Genomic DNA, 23987 nt, shown 5'->3' with positions numbered 1-23987 from the left:
TGAAAGAGTTCCATAGATTAGCCATTTTTCTTAGCATTTACAGGTGGGTGATAACAGAAGCATGTAGCTTGATACCAATCTCTTGCTGGGGTTGGCTTTTTTACCAGTTAAGAAAGCAGTCTCTTCTTATATAGTGCCTAACACAACCCTAAAAATTGTTTGATTTTTTTCAACTGTTTTCTTTTGCCTATTTCCCTGTATCCTTGTCCTAAAAAGTAAGCTGTCATATTTTCCTGCAGAACATACAATTTGTGGTGCTGAGCTGTTCCCTGTGTTGTGGTTTTTTTTTTCCTTCCTTTACTTCTCTTCCCTTTCTTAGGAACTGCATGTTCTAGGGAGCAGTGCTGGAAGTGCTGTTCTGCTTTTTAACACACTCCCTAATGCATTATATCATGGAATAATTTAACATTTGGACAAGTCAGTTATATTAATAATATTTGATTTGGGAGTCTCCATTCTTTTAAGAGTGATTATCTTAAGCACTATCTGTCACTATGTTACGGCTTTTGCAGTAGAGACTTCTGCTTGATATGTGTGGTGGTTCTTTGCCATCAGTATTTTAACTGCCTAACAGTTTTGAGTCAGGATGCCAGAACTTTTTGTTATTTTTCTCTGACAAACAGTAAGTGAATGTGTTGACTGGGAAAACAAACAGCTAATGTATGAAACCACATGGTCTGGGGTTGTCTTGGAAAGGCACATTGTTTATAGCTAATCTTTACAGTTCTAAGGCCAGAAATGCACTTACCCATATAATGCTTATCCATCTAAAATGTTAAAAGCTGTTCAGGATTAGGTGTCCAAATCAGAAATGTCATATACATATAAAAGCTAGAAATTAATAAAAAGACCTTTTATTACTTTCTCCTTGTAAGCACATCTGGATGTACTTCTCCTGTTAAAAATCTTACATTTAGTTCAAAGATAAAGAGCATTCCAGTACTGAACCTTTTTAAAATTGAAAATAAGTTTATGATTGCAGGTCTTGCATTGCTTCACTTCAGTTCTTTTTGGTTGCATCTAGCTCTTTTTGACTGAACACTGAAGAAAGTGTACATTTTAGTTTACTCAAGAATTTGCTTATTAAAAGACCAGAGTAAAAAATTCCGTGTCTGTTTAACATTCAGTAATTTCCTATTAAGTTACTTGACACAAGTTAAAATTTATGTTAATACTGTCTTGATTAAACAGCACTCATTATCACGCACTCTGATTTGGCTAAATTGGTTTCCTAGCAGATGTCTCAATAAAGGAACTCACTCTAACATGAGCTCACTCTTGACATGAGATGCTGGAGCATGTCCAAATTAAGTTACTCTATTGCAGTAATGTTTGGCACTTGCATAGCATCTTTCATTTCAAAGCATTTCACACAGTCGTGTATGATATTGGGAAAATGTGTTAGATAATACAATGGCCAAAGGAAATTTATAGATTTTAAGGAGCTAGAGGACATTTAATAATCCCAGCAGATGTCTGGTATTACAATTTTTAGTGTTAAGCACAAAGTGGCTAGTGGTTTCTAACACAAAACTCGGTTTCTGTAGCTTGCAGACGAAGGTTTGAGTTAACCCTCTGGAGGTCTCTATATATAAAAGTACTTTAAGTCACAGCTTCAAACTAGTTTTTGAGTAATGCTTTTCCTCCAGTCTTAGAATCATCAGTGCTCTTCAATCCTCTTTTCTTTCATTTTCTTTTAAAATTATAACCACAGAAAGTACTTTTGGTTTCTCATCTTTACCTTCAGCTTTTCTTTGGTGACTACTTGCAGCATCACTGAAGTCTCCTGTCATGTAGGCTTAACCAAACACTGAAGTCCAGAGGGCATTTTTTTCCATGTGCAGTGTTACTTCATAGCTATGCATTAAGACATTCCTCCTTTAGTCCTCACAGTTTGTTTTTGTGTATTTTGTTACTTCAGTTTATGTGTGCAGGAAAAGCTAATACAAATAATAATTGCACATATGCAAATCGAAGGATTTTTCTATGTTCAAATTGTTTTCCTATAATGTGCTTTTCCAACTCCCATTTTCCAGCCTTTTCAGTGTTTGGAAATTTGATTATAGTTGTATTGTAGTGCAAAGCAGATATCTGACACATGAGACCCAACAAGTACCTGCCTAATTTTTTCTGCTTAAGAATTAGACTTACTGCATTTTAAATTTCCTTAATGGTTATGTTTATCGATTGTATTTTACAGATAGTGTAACTGAGTGCAGACACTGAAAGCAATTTGCCTAATATTCCAGTATTTCCTGTAATTCTGGTTCTGTTTTCCTGATTTGATTTGGAATGATTCAATTATGAACTATATGTAATTTCATAGATGTGTGATGTATCAAGTTTGTGGTTCATCAGATAACATTCAGACTCGCCTTTCCCCCCTGCATTCACCTCTTTGGACTTTCTTGTAACCACAACTCATTTTATTGTCAAATTTTCCCAAGTTTAATGTTTCATGGGTCATCTTGTAAAGTGGATGTCTATGTTATGTTACAAGGTGAATGCTTCACTTGGATTTCAGCCATCCTCAAAAGCAAAGAGTACATTTTCCAAATATGAAAATGATTTCTTGCATTTTTTAGGTTTCTCTGTAACTCAGAGGCAGATTAAGTGGTTTTGCTTAAATGAAGGATTAATATTCCAGTGCTGAAGGCAAAAGTTAAATCTGAGGAGCCATTAACAACAGGCTGAGAAGGTGGAGGAGCCAGGTGGCATAGCCAGGAGGATGTGGGGCCAGCCCTCCTGGCCCCAGCTTTGACCCTGAAGCCTCTGTGATCTGTTAGCTGCATTGCTGGTGGGGAGGTGCTAAATGTTGGAGCTTGTTCGATTTAACTCTGGTACTGTTACATTTAAAGGAAGTGAAGGATATGGCAAGTGAGAACTGAACTGTGAGATCTAGTGAAGCTCTCTGAGGCATTAGGGGTTCTCCCAGCGGAGTTCTCTTATATTATTCATGGCCTTTAAGCTTTTAGCCAAGCTGAGCACTCTGCGCTGGTGTAGTAGTAGAAGGTAAAAGGAAGTTAACCCTATAGTGATACATTGTAAGTTTCTTGCCACTGCAGTAATTTTTACAGTGTGTTGAGGGGATAGAAGCATGTCTGAGAGACTGAAAAACTAGTTTCAGCTCAGAAAATGCTCAAGCAGGAGTGTTCTGCAATAAACCGGTAGGAAGACCACTTGAACCTATATGCAAGGCCTGGGGTCCCTTCCTGCCTTAGCCTTCCTCATCAAAGAACCTCTTGGAAGTTTCAAAAGAAGGTATAGCTTCAAGCTGTGAGATAAACTAGTACTCAAGTATTTCCAATGATATTATGGAAAGATTTGCGGTAGCAGGTTTCTGTGTGTGTTAAGGCTGACAGGAGTAGCCAAGACTTCTCAATGATTCTATCAGGTACCAGAAAACTGTATCTGAATTCTGGCTTGAGTCTGTAGATTTTACTGTGCTTATGATTGTTCATTTGAACACATTTACCTTTTCTTGGATAAACTCCTTATGTTTAGGGTTTTTTTCTTCTCCCTCTCCTTTCTACCATTTTTTATCCCATCATTATGTACATTAGGACTGCATGCTCAAGGGGGCTTTTAGAAAGGGTCCAGAAACAGGAGATTTTTAATGCAGTGGATCTATATTGGTAATTGATCTGGGGTATTAGTGCTGGAGTGGTCTCTTGTATCCAGCTATTACTCCCTGTCTATTCCCTTGCTCTTCTGAGATTTCACAGCAAGCGTCCAGAATGCAGAACAGATTGTTGCAGACTAGTGGGGAATGACCTCACTCGGAAACTAAGAGTTACATTGGGGGTGGAGTGGAGAAGGTGGCAGTATACAGAAGTCCTTTGCTGATGCATAAATTTTAAAATGTGTAATCTCAATCTACTGTATGTACCTTTTGTTGATAGGACTAAAATATATTATTTTGGAGGCAGGGAAGATGACATATGGAAAAATGCAATACTTACGCCAAGTACTGGTTAATTTATGAGCACAGAATACCTATTTCCCTGTGTGCTCACAGAGTCTTTAAATCTAGAGTCCTCCTTTTTTCTTTCATCCTTAAAGAAAGCTGTGTTGAAGAGTAATATTTTTGAAAGCAGATTATTACTTAGAAGCACAAAGTCTGAGGCTTTTAGTTAAAAGTCAGTATTGAAAATTTTGCCTTGGAACATATTTGTTTTCTAGGCTGGAGAGGGTAGGTTTTGTTGAAGCCAAGAATTTAATGCATTTGCCACTTGACATAAGTCTTAAAAATAATTTGATTAGAAGACTGTGTTTTGGAGTCCAGCAGTCTGGAATAAAAGGTCTCTGTGAACAGTGTTTGTCTCTACGCTCTGGTTCTCAGGAGAAACTAAAAATGTTTGAGCCATAGCAATAAGGACCAAGGGGAAAATGATAGAGTACACAGGGATTAGTTCTAGTTTGAGTATCATAACTGCACCCAGGACCCTTCCTTAAAAGACAGGAAGGAGAAGAGTTTAAAAAACAAAACAACATTCTTGTGACGATCGCTGCTCTGGGATTGTGCTCTCGATTTTGCAGCCTCATAGCTGCATCTAAAACGAGATGTTGTGATTTTACCCCTTGGATGATTTTCAGGCTATGAAACACTTCTTGCCAGCAGATACCAGCAGAATGTTCTGGAGATCCAAATGTTACTAATGGCAGCTTTCAAGTGATGATTGAGAAACTGTGTTGAAAGTTCTGTGCAAAGTATGTTAAGCATTTGATAGTTAAGCAGTTAAACTCTTTCTGACATTGGTTCAACTATGGCATTTGCTTATAATCACTGCTGATGGCAGATAATTTTCTTGATGTGATGTTGTTGCTCCAGTGCCCTTCAAGACATAGGATCAATAACAAATGCAGTGGAAAATATGCTGGAAGTTCCAGAAAGTCTGTGTTGAAGATCTTTAGCAGACCAGGCTTTCCTGCTGCTTGGCTATCATCTTGAAACACAAGCTTTTACAAGAGCTCTAGTTAATTTTGTGAATGATTGCAAAAATTCCAGTGTTGCTTTGTCCTTCTGTAGGAAATACTTTAATATTCCTTGTATGTTTCTTACTTAAAGAAAGCTCTGTAGTGTTACAGCCTCTGTAATGGCACAAGCAGGTGGCTCCCTGGGGCCCTTCCTGCTCAGTCAGTCCTAGCAGGGGCTCTCTGTACACCTGCCAAGTGTACAGCAGGAGAGCCACGCTGGAATCTCAGTGCAGCCTTTGGTTCCTCCCCATCTGCAATTGAAAGGTTACCTGCAGAGCCACTGGGGCAAGGGTGAAAACCTCTCACTTGAAACAATCTCTGTGCTTGTCTCCACTACAGTTAGCAAAAAGGGAATCTGTTGGGTTTTTATGGCATGGTTCTGGTAGTGGGGAAACTACAGGGCTGGCTTCTGTGATGAGATATTGCAAGCTTCCCCAGAATCTGATGGATCCAATACCAGCTGGTATTAAGATGGACCTGCTACTGGCCAAGGCGGAGCCCATCAGAGATGGTGATAGCACCTCTGGGGTAAAGTAGTTAAGAAGAGGGAAAAGTTGCTCTGTGCAGCAGCAGTAGCAGCCAGTGAGAGGAGTGATATGAGAGGAACAAGTCTGTAGAAATCAGGGGCCATGCACAAGGAGGGGCAGGAGAGGCTCCAGCTACTGGGGCAGAGATTCCCCCACAGCCCCAGGTGAAGACCGTGCTGAGGCAGCTGTCCCCCCCAGCCTGTGGATGTCCATGGTGGAGCAGACCTGCACCTGCAGCCCCTGGAGAACCCCACAGTGGAGCAGGTGGGTGTGTGCAAAGCAGGCTGTGGCCCCGAGGGAAGCCTGTGCTGCAGCAGCCTCCTGGCAGGGCCTGTGGGCTATGGGGAGGAGCCCAGGCTGGAGCAGCTTTGCTGGCAGGACTTGGGAGCCCACAGGGAACCCCTCTGTTCCTGAAGGACTGCGCTCCCTGGAAGGGACCCACGGCAGAGCAGTTCATGGCCTGCAGGCTGTGGGAAGGATTCACCTTGGAGAAGTTTGTAGAGGACTGCCTCAAGGGAGGGAACCCCACGCTGGAGCAGGGGAAGAGTGTGAGGAATCCTCCCATGAGGAGGAGGGAGCAGCAGAGGCGATGTGTGATGCACTGACTGCAACCCCCATTCCTCTTCACTGTGCACTGCTGGGGGGATGTAGAGAAAATCAGGAATAAAGTGAAACCTGGAAAAAAGGAAAGTGTTTTTAAGATAAGGTTTTATTTCTCATTATCCAACTCTGATTTGATTGGTAATAAATGAAACTAATTTTTTCTCCCAAGTTGAATCAGTTTTGCCCATGACAGTAACTGGTGAATGATTTCCCTGTCCTTATCTTGACCCATAGGCCTTTCATGTTTTCTCTCCCAGTTCAGCTGAGGAGGGGAGTGATAGAATAGTTTTGGATAGAGCAGTTTTGGTGGGCACCTGGCATCAGCCAGAGTCAGCCCATGGCAGGGAAATAAAAAACAGTAGTCCAAGGGTAATAGAGCAGGGAAACACCACTGCTGTCAGTCAGAAATGTAACAGGAAAGTCCTGCTCTGGAGAACAGGTAAGCTTAGCCTGGGAAATAAGGGGGAGGAACTGCAGAAACTGGATTCCACATGCAGCATGCTGGCTCCATTTGAGTGTGCAGCATGTCTGCTATGCTTAAGAATGTTGGTATTTAGTTTTAAGCAGGCTTTGAAGTTGGAGCCATGTTGAGTTAAGGTAGAGGTCAGTGTGTAGTAACTGTTGGCTGAACATTGCTAACAGCTTTGTGTACTTTTACATTTTTAAGCTATTTGACAAAAAAAATTAGGTGTATGATTTTTAATAGTAAGTTTAATGTTTGCAGTTTTATGTGGCAAATCCCAGCAAAGCACAGAAGACTGTTACTTTTTTGCATCCACAGTACCTTTCTTCATGGCCTAATTGAATGTATGAAATGATTCCTTTGGGCCCAGATTTTCCCTCCAACATGTAGAGAAGCCTGTATTTACAGTTATAAATTTTAAACTGTGCTTGTCAAGGGTTTTAAAGCAAGGAAATTCCAGGATAAAAAAGGAATGAGTATCTCCCATTCCAAGTGGCATAGAGGTGTAATAAAGGCTATGTCTGGGAAGCTGGTACGGAGCAGCGCTTCACGCGGCAGCCCCTGCGGGCACTGGCAGCAGTGAAACACAGGAAATTTTAAAGAAGAGTATCGATGTAGACAAGCCCAGTGCTGCTCATGTGGAAGGAATTAGTCCACAAGATTTTATCTTCTCTTTAGGTTTGCTATTCTCTGCTCATGTCATACCTCCTCACTCTTCTCTTTCTGACTTCCAGGAGTGCCTTCTCTTGCAGGTGAGGCTCCCCTTCCCTGAGCTGTGTTTGAAGAGGGTGTTAGAGACATTAGCAGAGCCTTGAAGAAGGGTGTGCAGCTGTATTGCCAAGAGCGGTTAGAACACTTGGGATGGTGATTGCTGGGGGCAAAATGCTGCTTCAGACCTTTTAAGATACAGTTGAGTGGAGACTGCATTGGTATAAAGAGGCCAGTATGGGTTGAACAAGCAATTACAGGAGAGCACTCCAGTGCAGGTGAAGTGGGAAAGAAGTATTTCCCGACTCCCCACACCTCCCATCCTCCCCCACCCTCTTTGGTGGGAATATATTTACGTAATTTGTAAGAAAACTGCTCTCAAATATCTGTAATTTTTATATATATATTAATATCTGTATATATTTATATTTTTTTATATATATATATTTATATATATATTCCCAGGAGTAAAAAACCTCTCAGAGATCTGTAATTTTATGTATATTCCCGTGGGGACAGTAGAATGTGAACCCTTGATCTTTGGTATATCATCTGTCTGTTCCTTCAGATGTCCTTAGTCCTTTCTTGCACTCAGAGCTTGCAGAAAGCAACCAATGTCCTGAAAAACTTTATTCTGGCCCTCTACCTGTGCCCTTGTTTACCTGGGAATTCAGGGATTGCCTTCAGCTCAAGCTTCAGCCTTCAGTCCCAGCCTGAATGTCATGGCAGGTGTGGCTGCCTCCTCTTCTGTCTCCAGCCTTGGATGAACAAGCCCAGGTCTTGTTCAGTCCTTGACTCCATCTCCTTTTGCTATGAACTGAATGCTTGGGTGACCCTTAGACCTGTTCCATTGCTCTCCTTGCTTGGGATTGTCATGGACCTTGTCACCAACACAAAGCTCTGCCCACTATGTTCAGATATGATGGGAATGTGGCCCATAAGTGTCCTGGGGTCTCCACTCTTTCTCAGTTGGAGTAGCCAGCCCTTGAGGTACCCTAAGACACGGTGCCAACTTAGTCATTTTAGGGGAGAAAAGTAACCACAAGTGATGGAGCAAACTACCTGGAAGATGACTTTGTCTTTATGAAGCTGGAATAGTTGCAAAGATGAAAACATGAGAGTAGAGGATTAGAATGTTTATTTTCTTGCTGGTGGTATTTCAGTGGCTTTTTTTTTTTTTTTTTTTTTTTAATGCTGTTCCTGCCTGACACAAGCCACCCACACTACTGGTAAACAACATGTGGCACACAAAAAAAAATTTCTGTTTTCTCTCTCATCATATTTGCTGCAGGACCAACAGTGGTCTGTCCCTCATATTTAAGGGTCTTAATCCTTAAACCATATTTGAAAGATCTCTAGAAATGCTCAAAATGCCTACAAAATCCCCTTGATATTAAAAATTTTGGCCCAGTATTGTTGATTAGTTATCTTACCTTCTGTTACAGTTTTGACTGTATGTCCTTCTGTTGTCTTTTTTTAAGCTTAAACTAGAAGCTCTTTCTTCTGCCTTTCTGTGGCACATTTCGTAAGACTTTTTATCACTCTAGCTACAGTGATATAATTTATATGATCTTTTCTGCAGATGAAACTGCTGCTGGTATGTCTTTTCCATTTCCGTTAGTGGATCAGAGCATCTGTCCATCAAGATTCCAAGTCTTTCCTTTATCAACAGTAGCTCTGTTTAAGAAAAAACTTCTGTAGAAAATTATTATATTACATTTCTCCTAGATGTTTATGGTTATATTTTTCCTTGGCATGGAAGTGTTTCTGTTTTCTGATGGGTGTTTATTGTTCTAATTCAAATATTCTACTTAGGAATATTAATATTTTATAATTTTCTTAACATCAGTGTAATGCCACAGTAAACACTACAGGATAATTGTGTATGATGTGTAACTATGTAATCTCAAATTACCCATGTTTTTGCCTGTGAGTTGCATTACATATTCCCTTGGTCTTTTATTAGGAAACCAAATTAATAGTTCTTAATCTGACCAGCCTCTCCTCTTGACTGTTGAGGATTTTTTCATGTGCTTCTTAAACCGCTTGTTGGATTTTAGAAAATAAAGCAAACAAAAAACCAACAGACTTCAGATGGTTTTCTTTGTTTTTGACAATTAGCAATTTCAATCCATTACTTCAAAGTTCTTTTGTTGTTTTAGCATTGACTGGTCAGAACTGAACAATGTTTCGCAGTGGAATGCACATGTTAGTTCTTGTACTACTCATCTCTTAGCTTCTTACACATCTTAATATAACTTAATGTACAGTTTTATTGTTGCTTTTTATTGAGCACACAGTGGGCCTTCATTAAGGTGTCTAGTTTTTCCTCAGTTTTTGAGGTAGTAATTTATTTATGACCCTGTTCAATGAGAAGTATGAGTGGTTATAATTTTCACTGTTTAATACTTTGCTTAAATATAATGTGTCCTCATGTTTCTTCTTCATAATTTAATTCTTCTGAGAGGAATACATGTATATATGAAATTACCATTTGGATTTCAGTTTGTTTGTATTGCCAAAGTGCACAGAGTCCTCCACAGGTCAGGTGCTAGCTGTTTTGGATGCTCCATGAATACAACACAAAAGCCCAAATCCTTCATTTGAACCCATTTGTAAGCTACAGAAATCAGATTTATTAAGCAAAAACTCATTGCACAGTTATGTCTTTAAGTTTCTTTAAAGTACAGTATTTGTGACTTCAAATCTTTGAAATCTTTTTCTACTGTTATGTTTGATTAGTTCAAATAGTTATATTTTCTGTTCACCACTATTGTGATTTTATCAAATAGCTTGTTTTACGTCAGTGTTACATGCCATTCTTTTTGAATTTCTGTTCTATATTCTGTACCATGATTTGTATGATATGAAAGTTGTTTCCATATGAATTAGATTCTGTTTTTCTCCTAATAGAAAATGTTTTTATTAGACTCTTTGTAATCCTCTGCATATAACAAATCTTTTCCTACGTTATTAGTGTGATGTATTCTGGTTTGTAGCCCACTGTGTTTGCAGCCTGTTGACTTCTGTCATTCTACTGCATTTCAGTTCTGCTTGTTAGGTTGTTCTCTTCTTACATGGCAGAGTAATTTTCTCTCTCTTTTATTTATATTTATTTATTTATATATTTATTTATTGTATTTATATTTATTCTTCATACTACATCAGCCTCTTGAGCCCCAGATGTTACTGGTCTAAAAATGGGACAGAAATTAACCCTGAACTCAGAAGGCCCCAAAAACTCACTTTTACCATTTTTGCAGTCTACCATGTATGAATGCATCTTATGTCTCTCACAGGGAGAACATTTTGAAAGGGGTCAGGTCTATTTCACAGACTGTGATTTCCACTTCCCTCAGCTGTGAGCAATACCTGGAGTAATGATGGGCTGCACAGATAAACCAGTTATCAAGATTCTCCAGCTGTGTTTTCCCCACTCTTTTCCTTTGCCCCCTGCCTTGTGGGCACTGTCCAGTGCTGTTCTGTCCATGGGCAGCCTGTACTATTAGTTATCTGCTACAGACTTGTGGCTTATCATCTGTTTGTCAGCAATTGCATGTTATTTCATACCACAGCTTCAAAATCTGTCCTTGTGTTCAGAGCTCCAGACAGACCTTGCTTTCTCACATTACCTTGGTTATAGAGCTGCCCTGTGCTACAGAGGGTACTGGTCAATGGGGGAAAGGAGGGGCTGCTGGCAGAAGATCCTTGAGAGGAAAATACTGGGCAGAGTCCTTCCCTAGAGAGTGCAAAGTCTGCATTTCTATTTCTGCCAGGATTCTAAGTAGTGAAAATTAAAATTAACGTCCTGTGTGCTGGGGCATTCTCTGATGTTTCCTGTAGCAGGAAGCCGTAGGATGGCTCCTGTGCTTGCAGCAGCAAGGTGAGTGGTGACATATGTGGGGACCTGATTCCGCTGGCGCTTGGTGCCCATAGACCTCGTTTGTCAGCACATCCAGTGCAGGGTCTCTGCGGTCCTCCTCAGTTCCTCTGGCTCAGGGAGCTGTTCTCTACATCCCTGAGCTTTGCTGGGGTCAGGGGAAGTGTAGACGATGAGACTTTACTTTTTTATTTGTGCAGGGGATGGGGAAAGGGCTGCCTGTCATGTAAGGACTCGGTTGTGCTGGATTCACTTTCCTCCTGAGTGATCGCGCATGGCACGTCCAAAGGAGATTGTGGAGGGCCCAGCACCTGAGCAGGGCCATCAAAGGCTCTCTGTGGGCAGGGGGTGGCGAGGCCTCCTCCAGGGCCTGGGGTGTCAGGGCTCGTGTGCCGGCTCCCTGTGCTCTCGCTTCCCGAGGGACACGGCCCTTCCCCTGTCCTCCTGACAGCTCCACCAGGTCCCTAGTGAACCTCAGCGGGAAAAGACCAAATTCTGTTCATGAATAGCTTTACAGTCCCCTTTCTCCCGCCTACCCTGCTCTCTGGCCTGGGAATGTGCTGCCCACACAGTGACCAGAGAGGAATTTGGAGACATTTGCAAGATAATGCCATATCAAATGTTCCGTTCTCACACTTTGTTCTTAAATTTTTCAAAACTGTTTACTACGTATTTCCTTTCAGTTTTCATGAATAAGCATGCTTCTCCCAGACTAAAAATGGGGAAATGCATTCCTAAATGTGTGAAGCCATGCAACTGTAATAAATTGCTTTAATTATGAATGGTGTGGTTAGTTTCGGTTAGTTTCTGGAAGCCTATTGTGCATTTCTTCCTGCAACAAGTAGCTTTTCCTGTTTGCTTGCTGTTTATCAGACTGGCTGTCCTCCCAAAGTAATCCTTATCCAAATTCTTCACTTAACAAATGCTCACCAAGAGCCTTTTTGATCTTCAAGTTCTCAGTATCACCATGGTTGTTGCTCTGACAGACAGCAGAAGGTAGAGTCTAGATTTCCTCATTAGGAATTTGGTGTCTTACAATGTTTTTAAGACATGTTTTTCATCTGGTTTATGAGGTTTCTAGAAAAAGATAAAGTTTCAGCTCAAGGGAAAGTGAATACAGTTCCAGGTATCTAGTAATCACAGGTAGAGGTCATTTATATAATCTTCCTCAGCTCCTGGGAACTTGAGCAATGATCTTGCACGCTCTTCTGTAGTTACTGTTTTTTCCTGGTAAGTGCCAAATTCTTTACTTTTTTCCCTTTCCTTCAGTATTTAGGAAGATTGGGGAAATGTGCTATCAAAATGTTTTGGCTTCCTTATTTTTTGAATGACGATAGATACAGAAGGATAAAATTATCTTATTTTTACTCCTGGCTAACAAATATTTCTTACTTCTTTTTTTTCCTTGTCCATTACTGCCTGCATTTGACCTATTTGGTTTTGTTTCACTTGAAAATGATCAAGCTTTTTAACTCTTTCACCTTTTGTAACATAGGTAGTTTTGGAGTTACTAAGCTGAAGTTATTCCCTATGACAATCAGTGACTTAAGGTGTTAGGAGGTTTGAGAAAAGGCCTTACTTTGAAGACTTTTGACTTGAAGTTGATAAGGAGGTAGCAAAGATTTAAGGGAAGCTTTTCTACTTTGTATTAGGGGATTTTCCCTATTTGCAGTGTGGAAAAACTATTCAGAACTGTTGGGTTTAAATGCAGAGAAGAACTGACAATAAAGTTTTTCTCTTCTTCTCTAAATAAATGGTTTATTAGAAGGTTTGGAGTCAATTTTGAGAGCTAAAACAACCCTTCACATTATGGTGACCTGTCTGTGCCCACCATATCCCTCATCTTCTCTGTGGAGCTCCAACAGAGTCAGCTACAGTGATCCTAAGTGTCTAGAAATATCCTTTGTGCAGCCCTTCCCACATCTGGGAAACTGATAGCGTTCATTTATGCATCTGTGTGTGCAAAAGGGAGATATTTGCTCTTCCTTCCTGAAGCTTTCTCTGCAGAAGTTGCCTTGCTCTCAGGATACAATGACCGTATTAATGAATTCATCAATCACAATAATTTGATTAAATTGATGGGGGAGAGGGAGCCAGCAGATGAAACAAACAGATTATTTTAAGATATATGAGATACCCAATTAGTAACTGACTCGGCATTTAAGTGAAAGTGTTGCTCAAGAGATTTCCTGTAATAAATGTAATAAATTACACTGTGGCTTTTCATCTTTGAGAAGGGCTCATGCACTGTTATTAGGAATCTGTAAGTAAAGCAGTAAGAAAGTGTTGCACATACAAAATATCAGTTATATATTACTTACATAAATTCTTTTTTTCTTTTTTTTTGTGCATTTCACTAAGAAATGGGCTGGGCTATGGGCAGTATCGTGGACAGAAAAATACGGATTTTAAGTCTTGCACAGGTACTTCAGCCATGACCTGGTGAATGTGTGTGCAGGCACATAGGAATCTGAGACTCGAGTAGGAAGCGAGATGCTTTGTGTCACTGAGGTTTCGAGGGCACACCCCTAGAGTACAGAGATAATGGGAGGGAAGCTCTCTGTCAGGGAGCATATGTTTTTGTGGCAATTACACTGTCTATAGATTAGGACTTCTGGGAGGGAGGGAATGGGAAAACATGCTTGGAACATAGGACCATCTGCCAGTACCTTGGCGTAGTCATTTCATTAATGGGAAGCTTATTAGCTTGAGTCCTGCAGAGATACAGACAGGAAAGGGAGTGAAAGAGACAGAAAACTCATCCAGCTGCCATTGAAAATGGGAAAAGATGGCTCTGATGACCTCTAAAATCTGATTTTATTAGAACTACTTGTGCTCTTCTAGGTAAGAAGGTATCAGTCTTATTGTTGCAGAAATTTTTTTTTCTAAATTTTGTGATGCAGTGTGGGATGTTGTTTGGTAGGAAAAATATTAAAACAGAGGGTGAGCTGGAGCAGGAAAGAAGGTGCTAGGAAAAAAAAAAAGAAGGAACTGTGATTCTTAGTGGGAAGTTGGTTTTTTTCATCAAAATCTGCCTTTTCCCTTACGCTTGAGGTGACCTGCATTAAATGTTGGATATTTAATTTTTGTGGTGATACAGGATGGCACCTGGAAGATACAACCCTGAGAGCATCACCTAGCCCTGGCCTATGCCAGGAGCCTTGGAGAGCACACAGTCTGGCCTGTGTTCCATGTGAAGCAGAAAATTAGGGAAATGCTCTGGTCGGTCACAAAATAGTTTTCAAGAGGTAAAAAGGCAATGGTTAGAGCCTGTGAACTGTATTCCTGTGCTCTCAGGTACCCAATTCTACTGCTGACATGGTGAGTGTCCAAGCTTGTGCTCTCTTCCTCAGTTTTGCTGTCCTGTAGATCAGAAAAACTATACTTAGCTTGTTTTAGGGAAAGCTCTGCTATTCTGTTGACAGGAGGGTTAATGCTGTTGTATTTAAACAGCTCTGTTTTTCTTTTGACAGTTGAGCCAGAGTGAGGGTGGTGTGGAGGTGATGAGGAGCCAGACCCTTGAGTCTGGGTGAGGGTGAGATGGCAGAGCCTTTGCCTAGGGAGAATGGTGGTTGGAAGTACAAAGTGATTTGAGCGTTGGCATTTGGGAAATTACTTTCTTTTGGTTTATACAATTCAAATTAGACTGGTAGTTAAGATGAAGGGAAGGAATGAGAAAAAAACCTGTTTCTCATGAAAAGCCTTATAATTGCAGGTGCCTTAGTTCATGGGAGCGTGGATGTGTTCAGGACAGTGTGAGGGTTATGCAGTTCACCAGCAAGATGGTCTGTTAAATAAGGCTGGACATGTTTGCACTGCTAGGGTGGAAAAGACAGTTTCCCCTGATGTTTTTGCTGATTTATGAGGTAACTCAAATGGAGCATTGTCTCTGACTTTGTCTTTTGTAAATCTAGGGAAACAAAAGGAATATGCATTTTCAAAAAAATGAGTAGAAAAATATAGCTTAGGAGTGTCAAAACACCTAAGCAAGAGTGATGCTTAACTGAAAGGAGGTTGGTTAGTCATCCACTTTGCAAATTCTCTTTTTGTATTGAGGGTGGAAGAAGATTAGTGAGATGAAAATCTGTGTTATTACAGAGATAAGAATGGGTTATGGCTGGGTCCCAAAGGAGAAAGAATTTTTTAATATTATAAAAAAAACCAAACCCTTTGCTGTGATTCATGTGTAATGCTTAGACGATTACATGCAAAAAAATTATGATAGTAGTGTACAGCATGGTGCTTATATCTGTAAATGTATGTTCAAATACTGACGTAACATAAATTTAGATCCTGGCTCTGTGCTTGTTGAATTCAGTGGAAATACTTTCTGATGGTTCTGACAAGCATTTGATCAGATTCTCACACTGACACTTGAATGTGTTCTGAAACTCAAACCAAATCCTCTACTTCAGAATACTTTTTCTAACTGCCTTAAAATGGAGCAGAGTTGATTCAAAGTCTTAAAAAATATTTGCCCTGCACATGGGACCTTTCTGTGTTTTATCTACTGAAAAAATGATAGTATCATACAGTGATAATACTTACTCATAATGTCACATGATTTTTGCATAGAATCATAGAACTGTAAAATAGCAGAATATGCTGACTTGGAGGGGACCTATCAGGATCAACGAGTCCAACTCCTGTCTTTGTGCAGGACACCCCAAGAATCCCACCATGTGCTTGAGTGCATTGTCCAAATTGACAGTTCATGTACTTTTTCTCTCAAGTAGTGGAAGAATGTTGTTGGCCCCACAAGGGCATGGTAGGTCAAGGTTTTGGCTCAGTCTACAAGTCTAAAAGGCTTTTCACTTAGTGAAGCCATAAAGAAACCTCCAGCTGGCTGGATGCCTCTCTTAAAAAAACAAGCATGGCCTTATTCCGAAATGATGCTCAGGGAAAGTTGGGCATGCCTCAATGTCTTGGGATGAGAGGAGTGGGAGGGGGGCCTTTGCTGAGATTCCAGTGAAGCCAGGAAAGCCAGATGTTTGCATGAAAACACAGGGAATTTAATCTGATTGACTCAGAATTACTGTGAAAGGATAGAGTAAGACAGGAGAAGAGAAAGAACGATGGCAGCAGAGAGCTTTTAACTTGAGTATGAAAGGAAATTAAGAAGGTGAGCAGAAATTTTCATTTCATTGCAAGCACAAAAGCTCCTTTAGCTGTTTATGTGAACTATGAAATTGTGGAGCTTCATGCAGTGTTTCCCTTCCAGCAGAAGAGCACAGAGCTGAGTGCTGCCGGACTGGGAGTGTTATGTCCAGCTTTAGTGCCTTTCTGGGTCAGTGGCTCTCAAACACTGCCACACAGAGCTGCTTTAGTCGCGCTTCCATGAGTCAATCTGTAAGTACTGACACTTCTCCCTGATCATAACCCAGTGTCCCAGAGAATCTGCAGGCTTTTCTGACTGCTAATCTCAAAGCATTTATGCTGCTCCTTGAACTCAGGTTGATTGATCATGTGTACCTTTTTTCAGATGCCAGTCTTCCTTACAATTCAACCAAGTCAGATTGTTGACTTCAAAGTAAAAGTATGCAGCCAATTCCTTGCACCTTTAGCATTCAAAGAATTGATAATGCTGTCCTCAAATTGTTCTGGCACTGCTCTCTCAGTAGCCATAATCTGTATTATTGTCTCATGGCAAATAAAGAAAATTAAAGATTTATGCAAAGATTTTTTTTTTTCCGGGCATAATGTACAATAGGATCAAGCAACTGCATCATTTGTAGTCTTTCAAAATAGGTGTGTGCAGCAGATTATTTTACCTCTGCACACCAGAAAACATAAAGGAAGAGGGATGATGGAGTAAAATAGTGTATTTAAATATACTTCCAAACAGGCATATATGGTAGTGGGGACTTCTCTGGGTGGATCAGGTGTCTGTTTCCATTTGTGAGAAGGTTAGGTGGTGGTTTGAGCATTTGTATAGTCAACCTCAGTGACAGCTGGGAGCCCTGAGGGAGGAGGGAACAGTCTGTTCAACATTCCTCATCAACTGACTGCACCTGCAATCTTTATCATAAGCAATTAGGTATTTGGGCATTTTGGAAAGTAGTAGCAGTGAGAGCAGAGCATGAGAAGACTCTGTGGAAAGAGGGTTATCATACCTGAAGTGTGAGGAAAATCCTGAAGATATGTTTGTTTCTGAGCATTGGCTAAGCTGAATTTGGGGCTGAATATTAAGCAAACATGTAAAAGGTAATTGGGTAGGAAGTTTTGATTTTGTGTTTCCCTTTGCTCCCCTAAAAGCATGATTTTTTTTTAAAATCTGTTTTCTCTGTTCCATGTATGGAAATAAAACAGGTGTGGATACAGGCAAACTACAACAAGTCTTGCCCAATTTGACTTCAAGATATTATACTTACTCTTCCAAATTTGGATTTCATTCAGGTCTGTGTGTTTGTATCCAGGAAAACTATATTTTTTCACTTGGTTTATTTGATTGAGTATCTCTTTTCATTATACATTCTTTTCTGTGCAGCCAGCTGTGGCATGGCCACTTTTTGGATATCTTCAAGATTGAAGATACTACTATGAACCTCAAAGTGCATACGAAGAAAGTTGCTTAAACAGCAGATTTAAATTGAATTGTGGGCAAAACTCCATTTTCTTTATTGCAGTGTGTCTTTACCATCCTATCAAATGTGTTTTATATTCTATATTTGTATATAGATTTTTGGCTTATTGGCTTCCTCCTTTATAAAAATGAACAATGGTAATTCTAGTTTTAATTAATTCTGTAGTGGGGGTGTGTTGTAATTTAGATTTGCAGATTCGTATCATTATAGGTCCATGGGTGAGATTAAATGAGGAGCTGTTTATACTTTTTTTCCCAATGAATGGGAAAAATCCCATTTTTTCCCAGCAGCATCTGAGATATTGCAGGAATCTGCTCTGCAATGTAGAGTGCACGTCATTAATGGTAAAAGACAGAGGTAAAAGTAAGCATAAGGAGCCTGAAGAGGCAGCACTGTCCAGATCAAATATTGACAGTGATAAAAGAAAAACATGAAGTTGGCAGGCTTCTGACTTAGTTTCTTTATTTAATGGAAGAATAAAACGAGAGAAGTAAATTACCCTCTTCCTCTTCAAATTCTCCGTGGTAGCTGTCAGCTTCACTGGGGGTCCCCATTTAGGCACAAAACCTTTACGTAGCTTTTGGTTGACATGAAGTTCATTCCTGTGGGATTTGGGCACCTGGGTGCTTTCAGGCTGTCTGGAAACGTAACACGATTGCCTTTCATGAATCTGGTTATTTGTTAGCTGCTTTTTTTTTAATGCTATTTTTCTTAAGCAATGACTTTGTGACAGGTGCAGAGGGAGAAGGCATTGCTTTGACCATGTAAGCCATGGTTTACTAGGACCAGGGAAAGACTAGGACCAGACTAGGTGTCTTTAGTTCTTTTGGGTGCTCTTAATTTGGAATGCTTTGAGGAGGATTAGCCTAAACAAGCCATTAGCAGAATTGTTTAAATTATCTGAATGGGGTGAAAGGTTTAAATACAGTGCTCTACTACTTTAACCCAGTAATTCAGAGAACGCTCAATGCTATCAACTTAATTACAGCATTGCTGCCAGGAGGCAGTGGCTCTGTGGCAGGATGGAAACTGACAGTCATTCAAGATTTATCTGTCTAATACATAAATAATAGTTGTTCCTTCTTCAAGACTGTTTTTTGCTCATTAAAGAACAGTCACAAAGGGTGGGAGTGGAAAGGAAGAGAGAATAGTAGCAATGGAGCTTAATCAGCTGAGAAGGCTGCTTCATTCCTACCACCTGAGGAGAGCAAAAACAAATGAGAACTAGGAGAGATCTTTTCGTAATATTGTAGTCATTCCCCCTTTCTTTACAAATTTCTTCTCACAAAGGTGATGTGACTTTAGCTGCTAGGTTGCAGCACTGGGAAGAAGGTTACTGATAGCTTTTTCCCCATTGACCTTGATTGCAGTTGGTTTGCTTTTTTTGTTTGTCCTGCGACATACAGCTAAGCTGATAGCAGGAGAGAAAAGGGCAGAGGCAAAGACAGCATTACTCTTTGAACACTTCACTGCTTGCATTGGCCTTTCTGAAAATCAGACAGCTGAAGGATGTCAGGGTCGTGAGCATTTCAGAGCAGCAAGGTTGCAAGCAAGCACAGTCATGCTGATGGCAGACAGGGCCTGGGCCACCTGCCCTTCATGCCCTGAATAGGCTTACTGGGAGGAATCCTTTCTTTTGTGTACAGGCCGGGCAAGGCCCCATAAGGACATGCAAGATCTGAAGCTGGGTATTGGATGAATGATGAACTGTACTAAGCCCTTTGCTTTACATTATCAAAGTGATCATAAAACCTTAGAATATTCTGAGTTGGAGAGGACCCACAAGTATAGTCAAACTCTGACTCTGCACAGGAGAGCCCCAAGAATCACATCATGGGGCCTGAGAATGTTAGCCAGACACTTCTTGGACTCTGGCAGGCTGGGTGCTGTGACTTTGATGCTTCTCCTTTATCAGATGATTCTGCTGTTTCTGTTGTGAAAAATTTGCTGGTGAATTACATGGAAGACAACCCCTCATACAAGAGGCAGAGGAGGAATTTAAGAGATCAGTTCTAGAACTTTGAAAATTAAACCGCTTTCTCTTATGAAAAATATAAGCTCACTTGAGAGCTTCAGTGTGTCTAAGAAAACATTTCCCTTTGTAAACCAATTCTGCTGGATGTATGTGAATGGGTAATAAAGGAACTGTCATGGAATCCCAGAATGGGAAGGACTTCAAAGATCATCTCATTCCAACCCCTCTGCCATGGACAGGGACCCCTTCCACCTAGACCAGGTTGCTCAGGGCCTCGTCCAACCTGGCCTTGAGCACTTCCAAGGATGGGACATCCCCAACTTCTCTGAGGAACCTGTTCCAGTGCCTCGCCACTCTCACAGTAAAGAATTTCTTTCTACTATCTAATCTAAACCTGCTCTCAGTTTGAAGCTATTCTCCCTTGTCTTGCCATTACATGCCCTTGTAAGTAGTCTCTGTGTTTCTTACAGACTTCCTTCAGGCACTGGAAGGCCACAATTAGGTCATCCCAAAGTCTTTTCTTTTCCAGGCTGAACAATCCCAATTCTCATAGTTTTTCCTTGCAGCAAAGTGCTCCGTCCCTATAATCACCTTGGTGGTCTTCCACCTTTTGGACTTGCTCCCACAGGTTGATGTCCTTCCTGTGCTGAGTATTCCAGAGCTGGATGCAGTATTTCAGGTGTAGTCTCAAATAAATATGTTAAGGTAAATGTATTCATGTGTTTTGATGTCCAATGTTCTTAATTAACCACTTCAAGTATACCCTTGCTGCCTAGTTTCCATTTTTTTTCACTTGTTTGGAGATTCTGGCAGTGAATGCAGTTTTCTGCATGGTCCTTTTCTTGAGCACTTGCAGTTTCTGACAGTAGCATTTTCTGATAATTGTTCCTTGGTTTCACTCATTCCCAGGTAGTTTTGTCTTTCCTTTTCTCTATGTATATTTTTCTTTTTTCCAGTTTGATTGCTGCAATCCCTCCATACTGCCTATATTCACTAGAAAGCCAACCCTGTCTTTGCTTATCTTTGTGCAGCTTTGAACTGTGAAGCTGCATGATTCTATATAAAGTATCTTGAAGAAATACAGACCTCAGGTGGCTGTGGTTTTTATTCTGTATTATATTTTTTGCAAAAATTAACTAAAATTTCCACCATTTGGTAAGCAGGGCTTTCAATTCTGTTTCCTACTCTCTATTTCTGTATTTCTTTCTATTGTCATATTTCTGAAAATGCTTGGATATTTTGACTATATTAAGCTACATTCTCTTTTCCCCATGTATGCTTTATCATTATATATATTCACTGTGCTTCTAATTTGGGCTTTTAAAATGATTAATATTTTTAGAGTAAGGACAGTCATGTTTCTTTGGTGTAATTACTACAGAGATATACAGGGTAGAACTGTTGTATGTCTAGTGTGACTTAGATTGTTTGCCCAGACTGAGGATAAGATCTTCATGGGAAAATAGTTCTGCCTGGTTGGGCTCCCGTGTGAATACTATTCTTCTGACTAAGAGGGCCCTGTTGTATTTGATTAGTGTAAATATTAAGGTTTTTATGCTTAAAAAACTCAAGCATCCTTCTCATTTTCCTGAAAGCTGTTTTATCTCATAATGGTGAAGGGGACCACACACGTGCTCTCATATGTGTCCTGGGATTTCCAGACAGCATTTGTTATACTGAGATTTGGCCTTTATTCTGGAGTGAAAAGTAAAGTGAAACTTCCAGTGTGACTGGTGTTTGAAGAAATAAAACTGTCAGGCATACAAATGTCACAGCTTATTGAGACTCTGTACAGTGCACACCCTGACTAACAGCAGCTCCTGCAGGAGCCTGCCTGGCTGGCACACAAGCTCCTGAGCTTTCCCACTCCACTGTTATGGCTGGTAAATTTGCAAGTAAATAAAAACATGGGAAAAGATACGATGCTTCTAGAGTTAATGGCATCCTTCCAAAATCACTTAAGTGTGTTCTAGGCAGAGTTTCGTTTCCATTAGTGAGTGCTTTGATGCCTAGAGATGAAATGTGGGGTTGCCTCTTCTGTTAAGCATTTGGGAGCTGGTATTAAGCAGCTGTTGATAATGGTGGTAATGTACACTTCGTGCTGAGGGCTTTGCAAACATTCAAATCTGTTTGCTTCTCAGGGATAACATAGGCACAACAGTAGGTATGGAGGAGGGAAATGGGAAATCATTTGCCACCTCAGTTGGCTTTCTGTGGAAATGACAACAGTGTCATCCCTTTCGTGTTGCTTTAAACCGCTCCTTTAATTTCAGGTTCTGTAAAATAAATCCTGTAGTGAAATCAGATTTGGCCAATTCCAGCCTCATTCTACTGATAGATTTTTCTGTCTGATTGATAGTATTGCTCTGTTCTTTGTGCTTAATCACTGGCAACTCAGCAATTATTGCATTCAGTTTAAATTCCCTGTTACCCCATTCAGCTGGCATTAAATTCTGTCACCTTCTTATCAGGCTCTGTTGTATTTCTACTTGTATCTGTTTTGACATGCCTTACTGGAAAACTGTGGCACAAAGAGCAGTTGCTTCACCTCACTGCTATAACAGTCTTCTGAGTTTCTGTAAGTAGGAGTAAGTTGCATTTTTAAAAGCTGAAGACAAAATTACTTGAAGCTTGCATTTCTCTCTGAGTGTCTCCCCTTCATTTGCTATCTGCTAGTCCTTTGGGGTTTTTTCAAGTTTTCTATATTCTGGAAAGTAAAACCAACTAGGTCAGTGTGATAGTTTATCTTGTTCCAAATCAGCACTTTGGTAATAGTTTACATCAGAGAGTGCAACAGCCAGCCCCTATGGGAAACTTCTATTAAATGCTAGTAGTTGGTGTATCTGCTAGTGTGGGTCTTACCGACTACCATGAGGGTAGAATTTTATAAATTCTGCTAATAATTAACTTCCTAATTTGACTGTTTTTCTCAATGACTCTCACTGGATTGTTCTGTGAAAAAAACATTTCTTTAGTTGTCTGTTCTTTTTACGGTGAAATCAAACATTCACATCTTCTATAGTTCAGTTGTTTTGTGGTTGCATCTGGCTGTTCTGATGTTTACCCTGGTGTTTTGGGATCTGTGGAGGCCAGGCATGCTGGGCTTCTTATTCTGCCTTGTCAAACTCTTTAGTGAAGGAAGGTAAGAATTATGAATCAAAAGAAAAGAGAAAAATTGTGTCCTGCAGAAGGCTAGGTGGTTTTGGTTTTTTTTTTTACTAAATTAATCATTATCTAACCAGGAAAAAGTATAAACTTTTGCTCTTGTAATTATGTGAGGAAGGCAGAGAGCTGGGTGTGCTTCACTGTATTTACAGGCAGAGCAAGTGTGGTTCTTGTTTAGTAATTGGCTGTAGAGGTACTAAAGATTATTGGAAACTCAAAGGTCAGAATTTTTGCTGAATCAGGGTCTGCGTGAACGGGAAGGCTACAGAGCTACCTGTGTATCTGTGGCACAACTGATGGAAAAGAGCTGGCTTCAGAGGCTGTCCAACAGGTATAGTGAAATTACAGCAGTCTAGTCTGTGCCATCCCTTGGGGTGTTGGTGACTCTTGAGACGCCCTCCCTGGCGAGCTGCTCGCTGTGCCTGTCTCAGTGTGTGTGTACACATGTTCCCTGAGCTCCAGTTGGCTTCATAAAGTACTTCCATCCCTCTGATCGCCAGCCAGGCAGAGGCGTGGAGAAGGGTGTGACTCCCTCCTTGGGGGAGGTTTGTTTTTGTTTCACAGTATACCTAATTGTAAAGGCTTTGGGGAATAGACTACACAGACTTTGTCACACCATTAAAGTTTTACTGAACTGATTTAGCTGTGGCCAAGACAAAAGAAGGTAATATCTTATAGTTTACTTTGTTGGTTGTTTCAAAGACAACAGTATTAATAAGCAGGTGTGAGAAATCCCATTTGGATTGTGCTGGCATTTCCAGTTCTCTCAGCTCATAATGAATTTGCTTGTTCTGTGAACTTTCTTTTTCCTTTGTGGTTCTAAATCCAGGCTCCTGCTTTGTTGATTGGGGGGGACCTTCCCCCACTGCATTTGTCATTTCTCATCTTGCCCCACTCTTTCTGATCCTTGCACAGTTGAGCTTGCTGCAGTGCAGCCCTGTGTCGTTGTCTAGTCATTGCCAACACGGCTGTTGTCATGGCCTCAATGTGTCCTCATGCCCTGTTTAGTGTAATGTAATCATTACCTTGGCTGTGGAGAGCCAAGGTGCGCCAGCTAAGTAAATGTTTACCAACACTGCTGACGGCTAATGCTGGGGAAGAGAGA

At 40.6% G+C, this 23987-nt stretch overlaps 1 protein-coding gene across 13 annotated transcripts in view; it reads left to right on the top strand.

Annotated features, from left to right (window-relative positions):
- NDST2 (N-deacetylase and N-sulfotransferase 2) overlaps window positions 1-23987 on the top strand; it is a 136117-nt gene that overhangs the window by 60463 nt on the left and 51667 nt on the right. For 5 of the 13 annotated variants that reach the window (XM_086901076.1, XM_086901074.1, XM_086901078.1 and 2 more), the window contains exon 3: window positions 16383-16507. The exons of the other annotated variants lie outside the window; for them this stretch is intronic. The gene's annotated coding sequence lies outside the window, so the exon portion shown is untranslated. The remainder of the gene's footprint in view (window positions 1-16382; window positions 16508-23987) is intronic. 13 annotated transcript variants of the gene reach the window in all.

Source organism: Cyanistes caeruleus, chromosome 8 (genome assembly GCF_971803275.1).
Source record: "Cyanistes caeruleus chromosome 8, bCyaCae1.hap1.1, whole genome shotgun sequence".
NCBI classification, from domain to species: Eukaryota; Metazoa; Chordata; class Aves; order Passeriformes; family Paridae; genus Cyanistes; species Cyanistes caeruleus.
The sequence above is the reverse complement of the archived record's forward strand: the minus strand, read 5'-3'. Positions and strand labels throughout refer to the sequence as shown.